Source organism: Camelus ferus, chromosome 19 (genome assembly GCF_009834535.1).
Source record: "Camelus ferus isolate YT-003-E chromosome 19, BCGSAC_Cfer_1.0, whole genome shotgun sequence".
In the NCBI taxonomy this organism is placed as follows: domain Eukaryota; kingdom Metazoa; phylum Chordata; class Mammalia; order Artiodactyla; family Camelidae; genus Camelus; species Camelus ferus.
The window spans coordinates 1715168-1737559 of NC_045714.1; the positions used below are offsets into that span (position 1 = coordinate 1715168).

Genomic DNA, 22392 nt, shown 5'->3' on the forward strand with positions numbered 1-22392 from the left:
GTGTCGCAGCAGGTTCAAACTGAGGCTATGAGAATGTGGTCTTTTTAGGGACATCGGGGCCATAAAACCTGTTCCATTTCCCGACTTGTGCAATGCCTGCCCCTCCCCCTGTGGCTCTGAAATTGCTCCCCGGCCTTGAGCAGGGCTCCCCGGGCTTATCTTGGGGAGAGTGAAACTGTAAAAAGCTTTATGGCTTTGAGATCATGTCTGGCAGCGGTGGCGATTGTTGCCATAAACCAGAGCAGCCCCATGAGGGCGATGCCCGCGGCCACGAGAGTCAGGGGACAGTTGAGCAACGCCGAGGGGGTGGCCCCTGCGGAACCCGCCCCAGGCTTCCCACACTCCATCCTTGCATAAACCCTAAGCGGCAGCAGTGATTGTGACAGTTTTAAAATTCTACAATGCATCCTTTTTCACATTAGATCTCTGATGTTAGGATGTATCTTTAAATCAATGGCATCCTACAGTCACTGTTGGTTAAACTGGGGGTGGTCACACCTGGCTTGGCTCTGGTCATTATTTCCAGGGGCCTGACTGGACAGCTGCACCCCTTCTGCATTTCCTCACAAACGATTTAGAGACCATCTGAGGGAGGGGCGCGAGTCCTGGTTGTTTCCTGGAAACCTTCCGTTGACAACTTCTGATAAGAGGAAAGAGCACTGGGTCAAACCTGCAGAATCTGAGTAAGCAGGTTGGGAGAAAGTCCTGGAGACCGCGGTGGAGCATTCTCTCAAGAAATGGTGCATGATCAAATCTTTTAACAGTATAGAGGACAACACTGTGTGAAAACATACAGACAAGGGAGAGTCCATGTAGAAAAGTTAGCTGGATGAGCTGGATGCTGACTGGGAAGAAGTTTTAGAAGTTCCTTAACTAATTTATTTCACTTATATTTTCCTTTATATTTATGTGCACGGGTGATGTGTGATTTTTAAATCAATGTCTAAATAAGTCTAAGAGCCCCTTAATGAATATAAAATAAAAATTCTAGGTGACAAGAAAGCATTATGTCACAATTTGTTAGTGTGTCTTCTTTCTTCATGGGACACAAAATGCTAGTGTCTCTTACAACTGAAGCATCTTAGGTTAGATTCTACCCATTTTATAGATGAGAAAACTGAGGACCCAGAGGGCACAGGGTAAATAAGTGGTAGGGCCAGGGACCTCTCTGATAACAGATCCTATGCTCTTTCTAATACCCAAGGCTGACTTGGACATAGACACTGATTTCCCATCTCCCTCAAAGGTCTTGCCCCGAGGCAAACAACTCCAGTTTGCCATTGCAAGGGGCTCTTGGAGGCAGTGAGCTTCCCTGTTGTTCAAAATTTAAGCAGGAGAGGGTTTGAAGCAGGCCTTTTGCCCATTGGACAAACGGCCCCTATTACCCATCACCCAAGTCAGCAACCCCAGGCAGGCCAAGCCCACCCCACCCTGGGCCATCACATGCCCTTTGGGTTCTTCCTAGGAATGCAGCGTATGTGTCCAGCACAATTGCACTTTTAATCACTTGTCTTGTCCTGAGCAGATCAGGCTCACCTTACTTTCCAGATGAGGAAACTGAGGTCCAGAAAGTTGCTTGATTCTTTCAAGGTCAAGGGTGAGTCAGTGTCACGGAAAAGTCTGGAATCCAGGGCTCAAAATCGAATGCTCACTCCGACTTCACAGATTTCCTAGATCCAAAAGAAGCAGGCTGAGATGAGAGAGCAAGGGACCCCAGGTGGGTCAAAAGAAAGGACTTTCTGGCCAGAGGGATTGCTGAGTCCTCATGCAGTCAGGCAGTAACACCAAAGGTCTTTAGCTGGGTCTTGTCAAGACCAAGAAGTTCTGGGACAGCTGCCCTTAGAAGGGCAGCAGAGGTGCTGCCCTACTTAAAGGATGGGGCCAAACTATACTAGGCATCTCTCCCATCCCCATCAGAGCCCATGTCTCCCTCTTAAAACCCTCCAATGACTTCCCATCATCCCTAGAACAAAATTCAAACCCCTCACCAGGGCCACAAGACCCTGTATGAAGTGGCTCCTGACCACTTCTCCAAGGTCCTCTCCTACTACTCTGCCCCTTGGTCCCAACATTCCAGCCCCCTTGGCCTCCCCTCTGTTCCTCAACATGCCAAAGCTGTTCTCATTACACAGCTTCACAGCTTTTACCCTGATGTTCCCTTTTTCTGGAACACTCTCTTCCCAGCTCTTCTCATGACTACTTCCTTCTAACCATTCAGGTCTCTTCTCAGATGTTGCCTCTTGGAGTGGCCTTCCCTGACCAACTTAGCTAAATATCTGAGGCTTTGCAGGCTATATGGTTTGTGTTGTAACTACTTAAATCTACCATTATAGTGTGAAAGCTGTAAACAGTATGTAAGTGAATGGGCATGGCTGAGTTTCAATAAAGCTTTATTTACAAAAGCAGGCAGCAGGCCAGATTTGACCAATGACCATAGTTTGTTGACCCCTGCTCTAACTTACTGTCTTGTTTGATTTTCTTCATTGTCCTTACAACTATCTGAAGTCATTTTTTTGTATAGTCTAGTCAACTCTAGACTCCTGTCAATCTTGTTGAACACTGTTGTGGTAGCCAGCCTCCAAGATGGTCCCCAATGGGCCCCACTTCATGGTATCCACACTGTTGTGTAGTCCTCTCCCAAACTGAACAGGGCTGCCCTGTGTGATCACTAGGATAGTGTGGAAATTAAGGAGCGTGGCTTTGAAGGATAGATTATAAAAGGCATTGTGGCTTCCATTTTGCCATCTTGGATCACTTGCTCTGAGGATGACAGCAGGCATGTTGTAACGACACTCAAGCAGCCTTGAGGTGGGGTCTGTATGGAGAGGAGCTGAGGCCTCCTGCCAACTGCCAGCCATGTGAATGAGCCACCCTGGAAGTGGATCTCCCAGCCACAGTCAAGCTTTCTGGTAACTGTGGCCCTGGATGACACTTTGACTGCAACCTCATGAGACCCTGAGCCAGACTATCCAGCTAAGCCACTCCCAAAGTCCTACCACACAAAAATTGTGAGATAAGAAATATTTGCTGTTTTAAATTAGGATAATTTTTTACACAGCCGTAGATAAAATGCAGTTGCTCAGCACAATGTCTGGAATACAGTATGTACTCAACAAATATTGGTTAATAAGTAAGTTAGGTGCTCAATAAATATTACAGAAATAACTATTTTAAAGACATAAATGTAATATTATATAAATATATGTAAAAACATAAATTCAATATTATGGAAGTGCACAATTGAGACTTTTCTAATCCACTAACAGTCCTTGAACAAGGAATTCTTTCAACCCTGAGATCCCAAGCTTCTGGGATTCTCAGTTTCTCTGTTTCTAATACTCTTTAAGTTTACGATTTTATGATTCTGAGATTTTAGGTTTCTGTTTCACCAAGTTCATGATTCTAAGATTTTGATTCTGTGATTCTGACATATTATGATTCATTTATCAATATATGTCTTTGTTCAGAAACTCTTCTTTTCCAGGCACAATGTTGGGAGCTAGGGGTTCAGTAGAGAAAAGATGACCCCTGTTTTTGTCCCCCTGGGGCCCACGAGCTGATGAGGACACAGGCAAGCACATGGGCATATATGACCCGTAGTGAGTTGTCACGCAGGTAGGCACAGGGACTGTGGGTGGGAGGTGGGGAAGGAGACACCAACCCAGCCTCCTCGGGAGGGGTGTGAGCAGAAATGGCTTCCCAAAGAAGACAGGAAGAGAGAGTATTCCAACCAGAGGAAGGGGGTGCTGGTGTATACTGCATTCCAAGTGGCGGAAACAGCAAGGTCCAGGGGTTAGGAAGAGACAGAGAGTGCATGGCATATCTGGTGAATGAGACCGAGGTCCATATGAGTTGGAGTAGAGTTGGGGGTGGAGGGTGCTGGAGACGGGGCAGAGTGGCAAGAGACTATGGCTAGATGACAGAGGACCTAGTAAACCATGTCAAGGAGTTTGAACTTTATCCTCAGGGCAAAGGGGAGCCAGTGAAGTGTTTTAAGAGGAAGAGTGCAACAGTCTGCTTAAGAGTTTAGAAAAATGCCTCTGGCTGCTGCTTGCAGGTTTGGAAGGAGGAGAGCCCAGGGAGGAGGCTGGACCAAGACCCCAGGTGAGAGAAGAGGAGGCCTGAGTGGATAGGAGACGGGCCGAAAGCGATGTTTCACCCACGGTGTGATGAACAGATAGGGGTGGGGGTGCGGACCGTACTGGTAACCTGTGAATCCACGACCTCTGGACTTCATGATTCTAGGATTCTCTGATTCTGTGCTCAAACCCCCATAATTCTTCCACACAAAATGCCTGTTGATATCACTATACGTTTACAACCCCCGAATTCACACTGCCCTGCATCCTTCCTTTTCTGAGCCCATTTCCCTTATTTGCAAAGTGGGAATCATTGACATCTTCCTTGCAGAGTGGCCAGGAAGCGATAACTGGTCTGTGATCAGCACCTAAAACAAGGCGAGTGATCCATCCGTGGTAGGCATTGTTGCCCGAGTGCTGGACATACAGGTGTTATCAGGAAAGAACTGGGTCTTCAGACAAGAGAGATCAGAATGGAAGAGCAGAGGTAAGGAACAACCTTGTTCTTATCGGCTCCTGGTGACCTGGGTTGCTCTGGCTTCTGGGCTTCTAACTGGGCACTCGATGCCCAAATTTGGTCGTTTGCTTCCAGGCACCAGCAGATTTACCAGTTGGCCATCAGGCCCCCCTTATCTGTAGCCTGATGGCCTTCCCAGCTCCTCCTTCTGGTCTCAAACTCCCCGCCAAGGGCTACAGACACCAGCTGGGTGTAGCCAGGTGGGATCTGGCCTTCCTTTGGCAGGTCAAAGCCAGGTCAAGTGCCACCCAGGTTGTTGAACCCAACTTGCTCCCAACCCCGGCCCAGTCTCAAACTTACTCTATAGGCGTTCCCTTCCTAGACAACTGTTGGCTCAGATGAGAACAGGTCTTTGGAGACAGAAACCTGATGCATCTCCCCAAAACAACAATATGTGGTCTCTAGAGACAGACCCAAGGCTTATGCATGCTCCTATGTTACAATCTGCTTCTTGCCAGTGGTTCAGCTTTAACTGTGTTTAATCCACAAAACATCAGCTGAACAACACAACTGTGGGCAAACCCCACAGAGCTGGCAGGACCCTGGGAGACTCACTCCTTTCTTGGAGGAGGAAATGGGAAGCTGAGAGTGGTGTGCCTAAAACTACCCAGTGTTTATTGAAGGACTGGGCTGAGAGTCCAAGGATTGGCCAGAGCTCTCAGTCCATCTCTCTGCACACAATAGCGGTTTCACAAACATCAGTGAAATTAAGTCAAACGAGAAGTTTGACACATATCATATAGACTACCGGCCAGCAGCACTTGCACTGACTATTTCTAGAAGTGAGAGGAGGCTGGAGAGAAAGGTGACCTCCGGGAGGCGAGCTGGGGTCAAGGATGGGAGGAAGACCTACTTTTCATTTTATGCCCTTTTGTACCTTTTGGATGTTTTATTTTCACCCCATGCACACAGATCAAAGTTAATCAATCAAATAAACAATCATGATTAAACAAACAATTCAGTGAGCCAGACTCTTTTGTAACTCCATGCCTTTGTACACGCTGTTCCCTCTGGCTGATGTACCCTTTCCCAGTTTGCTCAAGCTGGAAAACCCCTATGCAAGTTACAAGTCCAGTGTCTGGGGTCTGTTGTTGCCCCCCGGGATGGTTACTCTTCATTTATCCACCACCTCCACACCCTCATCTGCCCTGTTCTATGCGCCAGGAGACACCCATGCCTCCTGCCTTCTCATGGATTCCGCCAAAAGTAGGAGTCAAGAGGAGATTTAAGGGCAGGATGAGGGAGAAGTGGGGGTGTTTATGCCACCCACCCCTTCCTGTCTTGCCTTAGTCTTGGCAGAGGTTATATTTCTCTATGGCCTCACTTGCATGGTTCTGGTTATTTCTGGGAGCAGTAACACTGTTCCCTCTCTCACCCCTTCAGGCCTGGGGGTGATAACAGCCCCTCACACTTCTAATCCCCAGGTGCCTCACTATTCCTTGAAGATTCCCTTAGCCTGCCCAAACCTCTGTAAATACTCCCTTCATTAAATTTGCTTCAGTTAAGCCAATGGTTCTCAACCTGGAGTGATCTTGCTTCACCGGGGACGTCTGGCAATGTTTGAAGACAGTTTTAGTTGTCATGACTGGTGCGGGAGTGCTACTGGCATCTAGTGGGTGGAGGCTGGGGATGCTGACAGACATCCTACAATGCACAAGGCAGCCTCCCCCAACACAGAATTATTCAGCCCCAAATGTGAATGGTGCTGAGATGGAGAAACCCTGATTTAAACATCTGAGATGCCAACTGCTCCCTACCTGGACCCTGGCAGTTCACAGCTGTGGGTTCTGGACACTTGCTGCGCTCTCTGCACTGTGGTGTGATCTAGTCCTTTACACATTTGCTGTTGGCTTCCTCTTAATGGCAGAGTGATGGAAAGATCCAGTCTTTGCCCAGGCAGGACAGAAGGCAAGAAGAAGGTGTCTCATCTCTCAAATGAGTATCATAGTAAAACTCACTTCCTAGGATTATTGTGAGAATAAAATTAATGGAAAGCACTTCACGTGTTACAATACCTGGTTAGCACAAAAGAAACAGCATCCATCAGCTACCTGGAGGAAGCGATGGAGGGGAAGCAACAAGGTGGGGGTTGGGGAACAGCTCTGCCACCAACAGGGGCTGCTTTGCACCCCTAGGCCTCAATTTCCCAATCTGCAAACTGGGCAAAATGTAGGCAAGATCAGTGCTCTGCCGGAACTATATCATAAGGGATACTTTAGGGGTTCCACAACATGTGATTCAAATACTATTCTCAAAATCAAATTATAACTTAATAAAAGTAAAACACCCAGTCTGTTAAGTTACAGTGAAGGAATAACTGTCAGGCAGATGGAGGGTGACCAGTTCCTATTTTGTGCAGGACTATTCTAGTTTTATCCATGAAAGTCCTGTGTCCTGAAAACCCACTCAGTCTTGGGCAAAGGCAAATAGCTGGTTACCCTAGCAGGTCAGATGGTCAGCCTGCTCACAGAATTTAAAAAATAATAAATATCTAACTATGCTAAATATTTATTACGTGCCAGGGGCTTTTCCCATGACTTTACAAGTATTAGCTCACTTCACCTTCATAACAAGATAAATATTAGTATCCCACTTTATACAGCAGCACAGAGAGGTACCATAATCACCTGGGGTCACACAGCTCCTGAGTAATAAAACCAGTATTTGATTCCAAGTCTTCTGGGTCCAGCACACCCATATTTAACTCTGACTTCTACTACACATTGGAATACAGTTGACACTGAACAAAGTGGGGGTTGTGGGCACCAAAGCACCACAATACAAAATCTGTGTATAACTTACAGTCAGCCCTCCTTATAAGTGGTTCCTCAATAGCCACAGTTTCTCCAGTATCCACAGTTCCACATCCCTGGATTCAACCAAACACAGATAGTGCAGTACTGCAGTATTTACTACTGAAAAAAATCTGCATATAAGTGAGTTCTTGCAGTTCAAATCTATGTTGTTCAAGGGGCAACTGTATACTTTAAAAGCTCTTTTGAAATGGTAATAATAACAACAACAATGGAAATATATTTCAAAAGCATTTTCTGAACTAGTAATAATGATAATAATAAATTTTTTGAGCATTCAGATAAGCATTCCAAAGTTTAATCCAGTGGACAATGTATATTCTAACTTGGGCTGCCAGATCTACCTGTTGTTGTGTAGACCTGAGAATAAAACATTTGGGGACCTCCTCTGCTGAATTAAAGCTGGAGTTGAAGACTCAAATGTTTACAGGGACAGATGGGCAATACTGGCGAGTCAGGTGGGCCTGGGTTGCAGTACAACAGAGGGTGGTGGGGACTGTGGCAAAATGGGAATGGAATGCACGTGCTGAGAAGGGGCAGCTAGGATGCAACTCCAGGCACTTGAAATTGTGGGGGCCAGCAACGGCAGCTCTTCCAATAGAAGCCTGACATCCATCTTGGACAGCAACTATTTCAGTGAGAACAGAACAAAAATAGTAGGTGTATGAAACAAAATTGATCTGTGAGCCAAACCAAGTCCCTGTCTGCTACCCACCAATGAGCTGCTAAAAAAAAAAAAATCACTATTTGAAACTGTGGTATATTCATACAATGGGACTCTATACAGCAAGGAGAACGAATGAACTTTAGCTATTAAAGATATGGACAAATCCCACAAACATAAGACAGACACCCTGTATTCCATTTCTGTAAAGTTCAGCAACAGACCAAAATAATTTAGGGTGTTAGGAGTCAAGACTGTGGCTACCCTTGAGAGGGGTGGGTTGTGAGTGGCTGGAAGAGGCACAAGGAGGGCTTCTAGGGGCTGGCCAGGGTCCCTGTCTTCACCAGGGTGCCAGGGACATGGTGGTGTTTCTCTTCATGATGATTATTGAGCTCAGGTTTGGCACATTTTAAAAAATGTATGCTCTATGTATTTAATTATATAAAAATTTAAAAATACACACACACACACAGACTTTCACCATTTGGAAATAATTCTCCCGATGAAGCAGACTGCGTTTTGATACAAAGGGAACCAAACGCTGAAATAACTGGATTTGGAGGCTGGGCTTCCCTGCAGGAAACATCTGAGAGCTCTTTGTTGGATAAACGAAAAGAACGCAGTTGTCAGGGATGCCCTGGTTTGAAATTGTGGGGTTTCACAAAACAGCCTCATTTTTCTTGATGATCTCTTTGTATGATAATATAGGTGTTGAGAATCATGTCTGTTTTGTTCATGTCTTTTACCCAAGTTCTTCAGTATTTGAAATTATAAAATAACTTTCTATCCCTTTTAGATATCAGACTTTCATGGGGAAAGGGTTTCACGGCTAAGAAGATATGAGAACCTTCAGGTTGAGGTTCTGCCTATCAGAAGCAGTCTCCAAAGGGCTGGGTGGGTTTGGGGGTGATTCAGGGGCAGGGATGGTGGGAGGGAAGTGTCCCTGCAAGGGGGGGTGGGCAGGGCAGGCTGGAGGCGCTGCAGCCATTTCTCAAAGGGCGTGTCTCCATTTACAAAGGGCCTTTCATCCTTTAGTCATCTCTTCAGCAAACATGTCCCAAGCGCCCACTCCGTGCCAGGTTACAAGGGTGAAAGCTAATCCAATCATCACAAAGACGGGACTACTGAGGGTGGCAAGGTATCATCAGAGCCTACACTGAGACCCTCTCTGTTCTCCCCTCACCTCCCAAACAACCCCTTCTCACCACCTCCATGCCCCCATCCTGGTCCAGATCTTTACCACCCCGAACTCCACAGTCGCCACCTCACTGATCTCCCTGTCCCACTCAGGCCCCCAAATGCATTCTACCCAGAGTGTTTTTGTAAAACACAAATCTGAAGACGCTCACCTCAACCCTACCCCAACTCAAAAGTTATACCCAGGCCACACAGAGTAACATCCAGATTCCCTCCTGCGGCCCGCAGGCACCAAAGGGGCAGCCGTGATCACCTCTGCTCTCCCCTCTCTCTCCAGTAATGCTGGTCCAGCCTCAGGACCTTTGCTCTTGCCATTCCCTCTGCCTGGACTCTGCCTCACCCACCTCCTCAAATGGCTGCCGATTCTTGTGATTCAGATGTCACCACAAATGTCACCCACTCCCAAGAAACCCACAACACGGGGGCCTCTCTGGGGGAGGACAGCAAAGCCGGGCACAGGAGGACGGCAGGGAGAAGCACTTTTGACTCAGTGACACTGTGCACTGCTTGAATTTTGCACCATGTGCATATTCAAATAAATTCTTAATTTAAACAAAAGTGTCTCCTTGGAGAGGCCTTTCTGGAAAGCAACCTTTCCCAGCGACCTCCTCTTATGGTGCTCTAATTCTCCTTTATGAAGTGTTTAATACAGTTTGTAATTGCCTTGGTTTTTGTTTTGTTTTGAGTCTCTTTTTAGTTTATTGTCTATTTCCCCTTCATGAGGACAGGGACTTTGCCTGTCTCATCTACCACTTAGCACAGTCCTGGCATATAGTAGGTGCTCAATAAATATTTAGTGAATAAGTAAAGAAAAGAAGAAAGGGAGAGGAGGAAGGACATCTTGGGTGACAGTGGAGAGTTAACCAGGCAAAGCTGGGGATAGGAGGGTTGAGCTCATTTCTAACCAAGCAGAGGGAATGGCTGGCAGTTTGAGGACCTAATGAAGGCCAGGCTGATGGGACTGGAGATGCAAGAGCCAGGGTGTATGGCAGGCAAGATGATGGCCCTTTTATAGATGAGGAATCTGAGACTCTGAGAGTGCAAGGAAGTTGCCCAAGTCCTCCAGTAGGCCAGGGTCTCAGGTTTAGAATCTCAACTCAAGATTAAATAGAATCTCTAGTGTTTGAGCACCTATAGGTACTAATTTATGAGCTGGGTATTACTATTACTTCCTCATTTGACTGATGAAGAAACTGAGGCCAGGGAGGTTCAGGGACTCGCCCTGGTCACATAGCTAGGAAGCAGATGACAGCTCCCAGTTTCCACCTCCCAGTTCTCCCAAGCCTCTGGCCTCACACAAAGCCCCAGCTTGGCCCCCAAAAGGCTGTGAGTTCAAACCCCAAATCCTCTCTAGAGTTTCGGCAAAGCCAGGAAATTCCCTGAAACCCTCTGGGGGCCTGGGTTCCCCTCAACTCCAAACTGAAAGAAACCAAAACTAGCCCTGCTTGTAAGGCTGCTGTGAGAAAAAAGTGATAAAAAATAATTACAGGACTTGTAGGTGATAAAAATAATTGTAGGGTTCCTGGCAAACAGCCTGAGCTGTAGAGATAGGTCTAATGATAGCAGGAATTTATGGCTCTGCGGGCCCAGCCTTTCTGAGGCTGGGGTGATAGGCGCTGGGGTTACCAGTGGGGTCACGGGCAGGAAACTCCCAGCAGCCCCTTCCTGGGGTGAGGCCTGCACCCCTCTCCTACCAGCCCGGGCAGTGACTTCTGGGGCTCCCCGATGGCCACACCCCCAGCCATGGGCCGCCATTAGTCATCCACCTGATTGGGTCTTGTCTCACTTGTCGCTTGCCTTTTTAAAAACCTATAAACTTTATAGCACTTTAGAGTGACTCGGTTCATTCACTAATTCTCAGGGCCCCAGGGTGGGGCAGGGAGCAGATTTTGGAGGTGGAGGTGGAGGGAGAGCCGGAGGTCACAGTGACCTGGTCCTCCTGTAGCAGTGGACATTGACTGAGGCCCTACTCTGTGTCCCAGCCTCTCTGGGACGAAGGTGGTGACTGGACATTGTGACTTGTCCAGGGTCACAGAGTGCCCTGGGGTTGGGGGCAACATCAGGGCTGGACTGTGGGTCCCCAGCTCCAAGGACCATGGTCTCCTGCCGACAAAAAAAGACTGGGAGTGGCTTGTCTCTACAAGTATTCACGGAGAATTCTTAAAGACACCAAAAACAAAAACAAAAACAAACAAACAAAAAAAACCCTTAGAACCCTAGTGCATTGCTGTTTTTGTAAAAACAAAAATCTACCTATTATAAAAGCTCAGATAATGCAGAGAAGCATAGAGAAGAAAGTTCAAAACACTGAAGTCTTACTGCCCAGAGAAAAACCACCCGTAGCAGAGGCAGCAGAGCTAAGGAGTCAAGGGCACAGCCTCCAGGGCCAAAGTGCCCTGGTCTATGGGGCAGCTCCAAGCTTCCTGGGCAGTGTTAACTCTCCCCTGCCTCAATTTCTCCACCTGCACACTCGTCTCAGGCAGCACCTGTCACGTAGGACTGTCAGAAGCACTAAATGAGGCAACTACTTCCACTGAGATCAGCACCGACACAGAATGAGGGCTGCTACCTAAGTGACTGTTCAGTGAATCCTTCTCACACACGCTCCACACATACAAGCGACACCGGCTTGTGGGTTTAGAACCAGCTGTTTAAATATACTCAACCAGATATTATAGGCATCTTTCCATGTCTCTAAGATCATTTTGTAAGGAAGGTTTTGACTTAAGGGTTGAGCAGCTTACACATTCAAAAGCCCCCTTCTTACTGTAGAGCCCCATTGGCGTCCCTTCAGAGCCTGTTTGTTCCCTGCCTGTCTCTGCCTCAGAGCTTTCTGCCAACCCCTAACACAGCCCTGTGCAGAGGTGTAGAAACTAGGGCTCACAGACAGCAAATAACTTGCCCGGAGTCACAAAGCTGGGACTTGAACCTCTAACATCTGGACTCCAGAAGCAGAGCTCAAGACTGAAAAACAAGCACTGAGAAATCCAGGACGGTTTTAAAATCAGGTGGACATGGCATTGAATTCCTGTTCTGCCAGTACTAGCTGTGTCACCTCAGGCCAGTCCCTTACCCTCCCTGAGCATCAGTTTTATCATCTGTAAAATGGGGCTGCAGAGCCCCATCACACACTGTTGCCATGGATATTGCTACTATCTGGCTAATAGTTGTTTCTGGAACAGTAATGCCTGTGGGGCTCCATGCGAAGTACCTTTCAGACATTATTTTATGTAACTAGAAGCCCAGATGAATGGATGACTCTTAATGTAGCCAACCAATATCGATGACAAAAGGGCTCTGTGACTGACCATGTATGTGACTTTGAACACGTGTCTTAACACCTCTGAACTTCAGTTTTCTCCTAGGCAACATTTATTGTGTCAACTCTGGGCTGGGCCCTATTATAAGGGGTTTATATGTGATATCGCCTTTAAACCTTACAACATCCTTGGAGGTACTATTATTAGCTCATATTAAAGTCAAACCAGCTGAAGCACGAGATTAAATCACTTGGCTAAGGTCTCAGAAGTAGTAAGAGCTAGGATTCAAATCCCTCAGGCCTTTGATGTCAGAGTGCACCTGCTTAACACTATGTGTGCTTCCTTTCTAAGAGTAACCCTCCCTTCCTCTCAACAGCACAAAGAGTAAATATATTGAGATACATTTGTGGGTGGAATACTACACAGTACTGAAAAGGGTAAGTTATAAATAACCAAAATAACAGATAAACATGAAATTTTCTAGTATAATTATGTCCCATAAGAAATTCAAATTCAACTGGCATCCTGGACTTTTATGTGCTAAACCTGGCAACCCTAAATATTTTATATGTATGATTTCATTTCCATAAAGTTCAAAAACAAGCAAAATGAATAAATCGTGATAGAAGTCAGGATAGTGGTTGCCTTGGGTGGGAGTAGTGGTGAGTGGAAAGGGTGTTAGAAAGTTTTATATCTTGATCTGGGTGGGGGTGACGTGTGTATGTACACTTGTAAAAATTCACCAAGCTGTACACTTAGTATTTGTAACTTTTACACGATTTGTGAATTGTAACTCCATAAAAACATTTTTAAAATTCTAAAGAACAATACACCCTATCTTTAAAATCTTTAGTACTAGTATCTAACTGATGGAATGCTTGGAAGGATAAAATGAGATAAAGTTTGTGAGTCTCTTAGCACATTTTTAGGAGCTCATAGTAAGAACTCAGTAAGTGGAAGCCATTGTTAAATGTAACAGCTGCATTCCTTGTTAGCATTATCATCACCCTCTTCTGTAATTTTCTCTATTGCAGATTGATTGGTGTGCCCCCAAGTGTCTACATTTTGTCATAGCACTTCAGTTACTGCAAAGAACATTCTTACTCAAGCTTGGAGTCTCAATTCCAAAGTGCCATGTTTTGCTTTTCTTTTGCTCCAGGACTACATAAAAAAATACCAGAATCCACATCAGACCAATGGGTCCCAAGTCCAACTCTAGCCCTGCTCACGGGAGCCCCCTGAAGTGCGTCAGAAGGAACGCACGGCTCTACCTTTTCTCTGACTCATTGTCAAAGTGCAGTCACAAACATCACCTTGTTTCACAGGAACTCACATGATAATATTTGAAAGTAGCACCGGATGGGCTACAAAAATGCTTTCACATTAACAATAATCACAACTAGTTTTCAGGGAGCTCTTCATGTGTGCAGGCACCATGCTAAGAGATGCATGTCCATTTTTTCCTTTAATCTTTAAAATGACCCGTGAGGCACATATTTTGTAGCCTGCTTTTTTCCTCTCAGGAGTATGCTTTGGGCATCTTTCCATGTCAATAAATATAGCTGGGGCGGTAAGTACTTGATTCAAAGGCTGAGAAACTTAAACAGTCAGCAGCCACTGCCCAGGTGAAGATCAATAATAGTTAACATTTATTGAGTGCTTTATTACACCCCAGGTCCTACGCTAATTGTTTAACATGAACTATCTCTCATTTGATCCTTGAGGCAATCTTGGGGTAGCTTCTATTATTATTCAGATGAGGAAGCTGAAGGTCAAAGAGGTAAAGGAACTATCCAAGGTCAGACAGCTGGTGTAAATGGCTGAGCTCAGATTCAAACACAGGTCCATCGATTCTGGTCCTAGGCTCTCAACCAGCACGTCTGGAGGACAATATGGGGGAGAACTCAAGGGAAGGACCCCATGTGGAGAAAGGAGCCACCAACAAATCCTGAAGGCAGGTAGGAGGGCAGTCTGTGCTGAGGCCACCGGAGATGCAGTTTCTGAAAAGACATAGTTCTCCCTGGAGGGGCCCGGGAGGCTTCCTGGAGGTGGTACCATTTGGACTGACTCTATGTCTCCAGACCAGCCAGAAAGGAGGCCTTTTAATAACTTATCAGCTCCTGAGTGACTTCACATCAGACATACATGGGTTCAAATCCTAATTGTGCCACACTCTAGTTTTTTTAAAAGCAGCATTATTGAAGTGTAATTGATATACAATAAATAACACGTATTTACATTGTATAATTTGATGAGTTTTGATGTATGTACATACCCATGAACTCATCACCACAGTCAAGATGATGAATGTTCCCATCACCCCAAAAGTTTCCTCCTGCCCCTTTATAAGCCATCCTCTCTTCATGGCACCCCCATTCCCAGGCAACCATGGCCACCATACTTGCTTTCACTATAAATTGATTACTTTAAATTTTCTAGAATTTTCTAGAAATGAAGTTATACAATTTGTACTTTTTTGCCTGGCTTCTTTCATTCTATTTTGAGATTCATTCATATTGTTACACATATCAGTAGTTTGTTCCTTTTTATTGCTAAATTATATATACACATGTGATACATATGATGTACATATCATATATATGTGTGTGTGTGTATGTGTATACATATATATACACACACACTGTGTATATACTGTGATATATATGTATCACACCTATCACAGTTTATCTCATTCCCCTGTGGATGGACCTTTTTCCCCTAGTTTTTTTGGCTATTATGAATAAAGCTGCTAAGAACATTCATGAGTACACAATGAGTACATCTGAGTACACAAATACTTTCATTACTCTTGGGTAAATATGTAGGAGTGTGATTGTGGGGTCATATAAGTGTTATGCTCTTTAAGAAACTTCTGCAAACTGTTTTCCAGAGTAGTTGTGCCATCTTGCATTTCCGCCAGCAGTTTTCAAAAGTTCCAGTTGCTACCGTGAGTCTTTTAAATTTTACCCATTCTAGACACACTATTTTTAACTTGTGGACCCCACAGTTTCTTAGACTTTCTGAGCTTGTTTCCTCATGTATAAAATGGAGATAATCCTGTCAGCTTTGAAAGGTAGTGAAGACACAGCGGACTAGCACATATAGAGACTAACACACAGTAAGTGTTTCATAAAAGGCGGCTATTTTACTACAACTGAACCCCAGCCATCCCATGGTTTGGTGATTTATCCCAGGACACAGTATCCTCAACTAGACGGTAAAAGCTGCTTCCTTTGCCCTGCGTCCTGGAGGAATACCGGGAGCAGCACTGATGGTGTCAGGCACTGCGCTAGGTGCTTGTGTGTGTTTGATCCTTATAAGGCCCTGGGAGGTGGGTGGTTGTTTTCTTCCATTTTACAGATGACAGAACTAAGGTATAGTAACCAGACATTGGCCAAGGTCACAGAGCAGCTAAGCGATTGTGCTGAGTTTTAAACCTAGGTCAGTCTGACTTGGGGTCCAGAAATCTTGCTAATGGAGGACCTGGCTCTGGACCAGCAAGACGGCCCTATCACAAAAGCATGTCCTGAGGCTCAGGTTGTTTTCAGTCAGGTTCCCTGGAAGTGGAGCCTGAGGCAGGGTGAGGTATGTGTGATTTATTAATGAAGGAAACTGTAAGGGAGGGAGGGAGGGGAGCAGGATACAGAGGGAACAGAGCAAGGATGTGGTCTCAGGTGAAGTCGTGCAAGGGGGCTGGCCTTTCGCCTCCTGTACCAGCTGGTGACTGGCTGTGAGTAACTCTGTGGGTGAGGGGGATAACCTCCTGGGTGAGGTCCTAATTCTCAGAAGGAGAAACAATAAGCCATTAGAGGGAGGATGGGTGTGTTTGGCTCCATATAGGACCCAAGAGGTTCCCAGAGGCACTCACACTTCCCGCCTGCCTAAGGAACCAAGCTCTAGGGCATTCTGGAACATTCACTTCCCTGGCCTGTTTTGGAGAATTCGCCATCTCCCTGTGACCAGTATGCTGAACAAACCCAACCTGTGACATGATCAAAACACACTTTTATTTTGCCTCCCGGTGCCTCTTTTAAAATGTATTCCGGGGACAGTTGTGTTCCCTGCCCCTGGGTGAAAGCTCATCCCCACACTGCCCTGCTCACTCTCAAGAAGCAGTTCTATGGTCACTGTAGGTCGCAAACACAGTATCAATTTAGCAATTAGAAGAGCAAGTCAGGCTACTAATCAAAACTCCCAGCCTGATTTGGGCTTAAACCTCCTCCTCCTACCCAGCCTGGTCCTGCTTCAGGCTGGCAGCCCCACTGCCACAGTGGGGAAGGGGGTGGGGGGTGGCGCCCCTCTTCCCCTATCATTTCCCCACAGTGGGACTGAGGAGGCTGGGGAGAGACCGTGAAAGGAGAGGAGGGTCTCACTTGACCTGCCACCATCCTGGCTGGCTCTGAGCTCTCTGTGCCCAGCAGATATTTGAAGCTGCTCCTTTCTGTCACGGGACACTGTTGTGGGCCCATGGAGATGGCCACTGTGGCAGGCCCTTCTCACTCTTCACCCTGATGGATGTACCTCTCTCCCTGGGGGTCTCTAGTCCTTCCTCAGCCCTTAGGAATTTGACATCCAACTCTAGCTTCTTGCTGCTGCCACCCCTCTGCCCGGCTGAGAGAGGTGATGAGGCAGGCTTACTGACCCTGGCTGATTAACAGCAAGGGAAAGAAAGTGCCAGGCTGTTAAAAAAATTTTTTTAATAAAAAATAACAAATAAAAAAAGCAGATTATTTCTCTTATCCCGCAGCTGGCTCCTTGGTTCCAAGGACAGAGACATACAACAAGACATTTAATATTTCCACAACTGCTGCATTGATCGAGCCCAAGGATACAGCCCAGTAGCTCTTTTTTGTTTGTTTGTTTTCTTTCTCGCTGAAGTTTCTGTTTTAGGGCTGAGCTCCACAAGAGGAAAGAGTCAGTAACAGAAGATGACTGACATCACCAAAGTGAAGATCACGATGGCGGAGCCTTCATCCATCAAAAACCCCGCGGCCCGATCAGGAGCTGTGACAGTTTCCACCACACCCAGCTGGCAGCTCCCCGCTCGAGTGCTTTCTGTTTTGCTTCCCCCCTCCGCCCGCACCGTCTCTCTCTGGGCAATAAAGCAGCTCTTTTTTTTTTTTTCCCCCACTTTGTCGCTCTGCTTCTACTGAGAATTCTTTCTCAATTGGCAGAGAAGGACCCACACATTTTGCGGCGAGGTTACTCACCCCTTTGCTGGGCTTTCCGGTTTGGGGTCCTTCTATCTGCTAATACCTCCAAGAGGCCCTAGGGGGCAGGGCTCAAGTTGCCCCTTGTAGGTTGTCTCTGCCTGCACTGGCCCATGGGAAACACTCAAGCACACTCTGCCCTGAAGCACCCTGGAGTGTGGACTAACCTCAGCCCAACAACACTCTGGTTCCTTCACCAGTGCAGCTGGTCTCCCAGCCTCTAGATGTCCCTGCTCACATCAGACCACGGGGCCCCCATAAGGGTCACATGTTAAGCTCTCCAAACAGTCATCTCCCCCAGAACAGCACCCATTTCCCCATTCTAACCTTCCCAGAAGATGGCCACCAAAGGAGTCCTTGCCCCTCTTCCCATCACAGGAGAACCGTGGGTGAATGTGGAAGAATCACACATCTAGGGGTTCTGAGTGACTGTGGCCACATTTTAGCAGTTGTGAACTTTGGACTGTGTTCTTGAAACTTGATCACTGGCTATCACAGCAGAACTTTCTAGCAACATTGTACAAGTCACATCCACTTCTCTGAGCCTCAGTTTTCTCACATCTTTGTGGAGGTGACAAGACCTACCTAACTGGGTTGTCGTGAAGGCTGAGTGACGTGGTGACTCTCCAGAGCATTGACAGATCTGACTTTAGGACTCCACAGTCACGGATCAGCGACTCCATCTTCACCTGACTGTTTACAAGTGATTCTGCCTCTCTGGGTCTCAGTTTTTTCACCCGTCAAAGGATACTCATGGGAGCCCCTCTCTGATATCGTCTCTCTAAGGCTTGCTGGGTGAATACATATAAAGGGCTTAGCACAGTGCATGTTTGATAAGAAAGCAGCCCTGGAGGGGAGGGTATAGCTCAGGGGTAGAGTGTGTGCTTAGCATGAAGGAAGTAGTGGGTTCAATCCCCAGTACCTCCACTAAAAAAAGAAAAGGGAAAAAAAAAAAAGGGACATGGTCCTGCTGAGTGTTAATATGATGGAGGCTGGGCTGGCAAGGTCTTAGGCTGGTATTGGTGGGGCAAGGGGTGTGACATCTCCACCCCTCCTTGTCTCGCCACCATTCCAGGCCGTTTTGGAAGTGCTTCAGCCCGTCTGGGATCTAGGGCCCCTGGAAACGGAAAGGACGGCCTGTGCCTCCAAGCAGTCATGCTGACTCAAGTTAGAAAATCAATGTGTGACCAGAAAAACACAGCGGGGCTCTCACCTCTTCTGGGAAATCTGCACAGCCAGCCCACGGTATGTCTTCATCTCAAGCTCAGAGAGGTGACCAGCTCTATTCTGGGTCCTGATTCTGAGGTTTATGAGCTTAAAGCTTGGCACACAGAGAAACAGAAGTCTTTGGCTCACTGGGCTTGTGGGTCACAAGCTTTGCACGACCTCCAATGGGGTCAGGCGTGTCTGGCACCAGCCAAGTCCCTGACTTCTCCCAGCCCTAGTCTGGATACGTCTCAAGCCTAGTCAGGCTCCGGTCGGCTAGTGTGCAACCTGTGACCTCAGACCAGGTCAGATCCATCAGGTGAGCCTCTGTTTAAAAGTATGGAACATTCCACTCTTCAGAATCACAAGGCCCAAGAGTATGAACCCTCCCTATCCACAATTCAAACCGCCCCCGACAGCCATCTACCCCGGGCAAGTTCCTTCACCCTCTGCATTTCCATCTGTCAAATGCAGGCGAACAAGTAACTCCACCTTCCAGGATGGTTGTGAGACTCAGGCAGTGAGTGTCAAGGACACGGGCGATGGTAAAATTGAAAGATTCAATAATTACTGATTTGCTTTAAGCCCACTTCACACATACAACAGTCTAAGATTAACTACAGTAAAACTAGCACCGACAATCAGAATACTGAAAATGGAGACAAAATTTTTTGATACAGCATTCCTGGTCTCCAGCACTTCGAGGGGTTGTATTACATTGTTAGAGCATATAGGCATTATATATTTCACTGTCTCTCTTTTAACCATCATTTAGCCTTAGTTCTATGGGTAAATATATACTGACTGCTCAGCCAGCCCTGAAGCTCACTCCGCAGTGGACTCTTCAGAAATGACTCAAGGAAAAAGTACTCCCTGAGTGCTTTCAAATTGGTAAAGTTCTTTACAGAAAGTCAGTTTTGCTGGATATAAAATCTTTTGACTCATGTTTTCTTTCTTTGAGTATCTTAAATATATGATACCATTTTCTTCTGGCAGAAAGAATTGCCGATGAAGAGTCTGATGATAACCTCATTTTATTTCTTTTTGTCTAGATGCCCACGTTGCCTAAAGAATTTTTCTTTTCTCTTTAAAAACTAGTCATTTTACAAACTATGTCTTAATGTTGGTCATTCTGGGTCAATGATGTATTCCTTTGCTTTGTTTTTTTTTTTTCTGTCAATGACTTCTGTTATTCATATGTTGGATTTTCATTGCCTTCATTTATCTTCAATATATGTCATACACATGTCATACATATGAAGACATCTAATCTTCAGTATATATCAGTTCCTCTCAGATTCTCTTGTTTTTATTTTTAATTTTTATAAATCCCTCGTTTTTCCTATTTACCTCAAAATAGTATTTTCTGATTTTATTTTTCACTTGCTCTTATATTTCATTTTTTTAAATAGTTTTTCTTTTGTCTTTAGTTCTTTCACAAGAGGCTGTCACCTCTTTTCTGAATTTTTATAATTCTGATTCATGTTGTTCTTTTTTGTCATATCAGTTTAGTATCTTTTAGCCTGTTTTCATCTTTTTTTTTTTTTTAATGTCTTTCTGGAACGCTTTCACTGTCTATGGTGATGTCATTTTACTCCTCGTTTTCTCTCTGTCTCTCATAATCATTTTGTACTCCCAGGATTTGACTTGATACTTTTCCATTGCTTGTTTTTAATGTGAGATTAGTTTTTCTGAACATTTAGAAGGAGACTCAGTGAAGGTAAGTTTTCTGTCTTCACAGAGCTCTCCCTTCTATCGTCTCTGCATATTGTTTAAAAAAAAAAAAATCTATGGCTTGTTCGCTGAGGCTTTTTGGCTCTGTTCCCCGCCCCCGCTTGCGCCTAGCTCTTCTCTTTCCTTTGTGTCTGCTTTCCTGATTATGCTCAATTTTGATTCCCTGCCCAATAGTTTCTCCTCTACACGGGGCCTGTCCTGGAAGAAACACATGGTGGTTATTTCCAGAGCTTATAGGGGTTAAATTCCATTAGCCCTTAGGCCTTATGGTGGGCCCCTTGCCCTGACCCACGACAAGAGTTGGCAAAATGCTTCCCAGTTTTAGCTGCTGCCCTCAAATTGCCTCGCCAGGCTTTCCCATGAATATATGTAGCAATCTGAGGTTTCTCCAGCTCTCAGGTGAGTCAGACCCCTTGTTGCTTCCCTTTCGTTTCCCCTTCACAGTGGCTCACAGGCCTCAGAGCTGTTGCTGATTTGGCCTCACTCACCAGTTTTTGAGTTTGTGAAGATATCTTGTTTTGCTGTAAATGTGTGCATGGCACTTTGCTTCTGTTTCCATGTGGGGACTGGGGAGGAACTGAATCTACACTGGGCATCACTGCCTTCATCTTACCAGAATTCTCCCCTGCTATCATTTTTACAGACAAGGAAACTGAGCCCCAAAGGTGATTTGGCCAACATCACACAGCTGGTGACAGAGGATAAATGTGTGTGCCTGCTGTCCTCGTGGTACAGAGAAGATGCTTAATGTACACTATTCTCTCCCTGTCTCCCTCCTTTCCTCCTTGTCTCCACCTGGCCATGTCCCCTCAGGATTCTGGGATTGACAATTAAATGAGATTATCCAGGTAAAGAGCTCATTACACTGCCAGAGAAAATGTGTTCAATAAATGGTAGCTGGTAGTACAGAATTTACAAAGGAACCAAGGGTTAGAGAGGTCTATAACTGCTCCAAGGGTCCACAGCTGGTGAGTGACTCAGGATTTTGACTCAAGTCTGACCAACAGCCAGCATTCTTCCTCCTGTACCAGTGGTTCTCAGTTGGAGGCAGTCTTGTCCCCCAGCACATATTTTGCAACATCTAGAGACATTCTTTGGTTTTCACCACTGTGAGTGTGGGATGTTACTGTCATCTAGTGAGTACAGGCCAGGGATGCCATTAAACACCCTACAATGTACACGATGGCATAATCCACACACAGCAAAGACTTGTGCAACTCCAAATGTCAATAGTGCCAAGACTGAGAAACTATTTCCTATATGTACCACGGTGCTATCCCAAATAAGCCTTACCTTAGGGTCAGTACTGAAGCTGGTTCTAGGAGACCGTCTGAGCCCAGAATTGCATGTCTTGAAAACAGAGACAGTTCAGGCTCCTCCAGCTCATAGCCAATGTCCAGATTTTTTTCTTCAGAGATTGGATGAAGCTAGGAGGGCAGGATGTTTAGAGCCCTCCAAACCAAGATGCAGGGCAAGCTGCCTCCCTCTAGTGATCTTTCTGCCTTCAAGTGGGGTGGTCATAACCAACAAATGGGTATTTCATGAGTCAGTGTACCAGAACTCTGCACGTGCTATTCCACTGAATTCTCCTAAGGACCCTTTACACAAGGGACATCATCTCCCATTTTACACATGAAAAAATGGATCTTTTCAAAAGGTAATTCAAAGTCTGTTACTTTTGAGTGTCCAAGGCAGAAACTTAGAAGACAGAA

The 22392-nt window shown here is 45.9% G+C and overlaps 1 long non-coding RNA gene across 2 annotated transcripts in view; it reads right to left on the reverse strand.

Moving 5' to 3' along the window:
- LOC116657815 overlaps positions 1–22058 on the reverse strand; it is a 44935-nt gene extending 22877 nt beyond the window's left edge. For both annotated transcript variants that reach the window (XR_004312942.1, XR_004312943.1), the window contains exons 1-2: positions 21974–22058; positions 1537–1670 (exon numbers count right to left, since the gene is read on the reverse strand). This is a non-coding gene — a long non-coding RNA (uncharacterized LOC116657815). The remainder of the gene's footprint in view (positions 1–1536; positions 1671–21973) is intronic.
- Positions 22059–22392: the final 334 nt, after the last annotated feature.